The following is a 3,492-nucleotide window of genomic DNA, read 5'->3' as shown; positions in this document are numbered from 1 at the left end:
TTGTCTCTTATTAGCATGTGCATGGAATAAGAAACTTGAAAATATTCTAAGTGTCAAAAGGGCTTAGTTACATTTTGAGCTTTCAATCGTCGGGATTCTTATTTTCGACCTTACTGACTTCCGATTTTTGATTTTTAAGTTGCGTTACGATCGGGCAAGCTCATAGTACATCTCGGACAAGTTTCGAAATTTTTTGAGTAGCGTAAGGGCATGTTTGGTTGCCCGAACCAGTAGCTCAGGGTTCTCCCCCGGGCTAGGCAAGGCGCCGCCCTGGTCTCACCCAGGGTCAAGGCGAGACGTCGCCTAGGTAAATGCCCTGGACCAAAAATATTGTGCTTCAGCTCCATCTTCTAAGGGACAAAATAGTAATTTTCCAACCTTTATATATATCTATAACACGGGATTGAGCCTCATTTCACCCAACTCTCAATTTTCTTCAAGAACTCTCTTTAGGGTTTCAAACTAAAAACCCAAGTAGTTCAAGATTCAACCGTGGGTTTTCAAAATAAATTGAAGAATCGGAATCCCCACAACGTAGGCTTCAAGAATCACCCATCACTTTCTGAAATAGAGGTACGTGGGGTTATCCTAAAAATCTCATGGGCTTAAAATTTCATGTTTTAATAATGGGGGTTTTGAAATTTTGAATATAATCATGTTTTAGACGTTTCTACGATCTTGATGTGGTCTTTAGGCCTATTCTCGAAGTGATTTGATATATTATATATGTGTATGCATGCGTTTTTGAAAAGATGTTAACTTGAGAGCATGAATTATATGAAATCCCTCTCTTGATATGATTTTATTTGAAATTTTCATATGATGTGAATTGTTTGAAAATCATCTTGAAAGTCATGACATGAAATATTTTTGTAAATTGTTATGATTGGATATGATTTTGACTTGCAAGAAGAGGGTTGTTTATGTTGAAATATGTTGACATAATGGTTGAATGAAAGAATGATGTGATACTGATGACTTGCAAGTCAGGTATGACGATACCCTACAGAATATGATATGTGATTGAATTAAATAAAGTTTGAATGCGTTGATTTTACATGAGATAGGTGGATGCTCGAAGGAGGTGTTTGAGTGTAAGGGCTCATCACTGGAAACCGTGTTTGCCGACATGAGAACTTGGTACCATTCTTTATGATCTTGAGTACCTGATATATATATTATCTCAATTTGGGACTATGGTTAGGAGGCCTGCTTTGTGATCTTGTGCACTACCATACTTTATTGGGTCGAGACACCCTCCTGTGTGATATTGTGTGTCTTCCCCTCACTTATACTCTAATCTCGGCGGCAACCGAGGTTTGACAGTTAGTGTAAATGTGATATTGTAGGGTATTCTACCTAGCTCAGCTGCATTACATTGTTGTTGAAAAATTATTACATTATGCCTATGTGTTTTCAAATGATTTGATATGAAGCTGCTTTATAATGGCTCTCACTTATATTTTGTAAAAATATTATGTTTATTTTTTTGATTTCTCTACGTACCAGTACATTTGTATTGACCCCCTTCCCTCCCAGGTTCGGAGGCACAGTCTAGGGGTTCAGAAAATTAGTAGATTCTCAGGCAGATTTGCAGAGTCACTTGGTGAGCTTTCTATATTCAGGAAGGCCTGATTTTCTGGCAGTTTTATTTATCATTTAGTAGTTTTGGATCTACTGGGGGCCTTGTCCCAGTTTTCGGGCAGTTATTTATTTCAGTCATGTAGTAGAGATTTCGCAGACGATTTTCCAGATGTTGATAGAGATTGTGGGATATTATTCCCCATTATTGTTTCCATATGATTCTTGACCATGTTTCCATAATAGTGTTTATCTTTCGTATTTTTTTTATCATATGAGTTATGTGCATAATTACCAGACAGATAGGGGTGTTTCGGGCCTTTATGGTTTGGAATACTCTTCACGGCCAGGGTCCCTATTTGGGTCGTGACAAACTTGGTATCAAAGCACGGTTCATGGTCCCAGGGTGTCTGCAAAATTGCGTTAGGTAGAGTCTTATTTATGGGTGTGTAGCGCGCCACACTTATAAGCAAGAGGCTACTAGATGTTTAGGAATGTCTCTCTTTCTTCATGTTCTAGTTCGTGCAATATGTAGACACCTAATTTCGTCCCTCCCCGATATTATTTTTACCTATTTAACCTTATCCTACCGTGCACTTCATCCATGTTATTATGTCCCCACAAAATAACAAATCAATAACCGCTAACTAATTTTATCTTATCCTAAGAACCTACCCAATCAAAATAAATCACCTCACTACCCATACCCCTAGACCTACGTGATCCACTCCCTACCTAGCTTTCTTTACAAGTTTTGCCAATTTCACGTAGATAGAGAAAAAGAATACCTAGGGGGACCATGAGAAAAATCCAAAATAAAAACAATAGGCACCTTCCAAGAAATTTCCATGGACTCCCACCTATACACCTCACTATATATAGAATACACACAATACTGACTTGGGAGGTTCTTCTTCATATAGCATATATACACATAAGATCGGGAAGAACCCATTTTTATTTTTCATTATCTTTATCTCTTCCTCTTAAAATAGGTTACACACACAGCTACATGGATATACCATACACACATCCTCACTAAAAAAAAGACCACACTCACTGAAATTGAGAGTAGGTAGAAGAGAGAGAGAGAGATTGAGATGAGGGAGAGAGATTGGGATTCTAGAAAAGCGAAGAGAGTAGTAAGAATCGATAAAAATATCGGGGAGAACGGAGTGAGTTTGACATATATTGGGGGAAGAAATAGTAAAAATGAAGAAGTCCCATCGCAAAAATTCTCAGGACGCCGGAGCTCCGGCCTCCTTGGTCTTTGCTGGTTTCTTGGGAATTCTATTTTTGGGTGTTCATTGCTCATCGTGGATTCTTTGTTTGGGCTATACTTAGAGCTTTTTGTTAGAGTTCGTGGTTGAGTTCGAGTTGAGGTTCTGATCACGGTTCTAGTCGGAAGGAGTATTTCAATTGAAAAGTATTTAAGGTCCAATTCTATCTCCTCTTGCTTTAAATTTTTATGTTATTGTGAATAATTTGCATGTTTAGCGTGTTTGAATATTTGTTCTGTGTGGTTGATTTTGGGATTTGAATGTGAAAACTCGAATTGATAATTGAAGAGTTAAGGTAATCATCAATCGAAAAGAATAAATATTTGGGGACGAAATTGAGAAATTGATATGAGAGTGAAATTGGTTTAATCTTGGTGTATTGTTGTTTAATTCGAAATAAGCATGATATTGTTGAAACGCGATTGAATTACGTTACTTTGAAATGATAGGCAAACATAGTTTTGGGTAAGAAAATTTTAGAACTTGTTGTTTTGGTTGAATGTTGGAATGATTAAACTGTTGTGCATTTCCGTGCTTTTTGTTTACAGTTTTCTTTATGTGTTACCGCTTTATACCTGACATCATGTGCATAACCCGAGTCATTCTTTCTGCATTAAGTCCATAGTACACG

This window comes from Capsicum annuum, chromosome 1 (genome assembly GCF_002878395.1).
Source record: "Capsicum annuum cultivar UCD-10X-F1 chromosome 1, UCD10Xv1.1, whole genome shotgun sequence".
Classification (NCBI taxonomy): domain Eukaryota; kingdom Viridiplantae; phylum Streptophyta; class Magnoliopsida; order Solanales; family Solanaceae; genus Capsicum; species Capsicum annuum.
Note: the sequence above shows the minus strand (reverse complement) of the source record.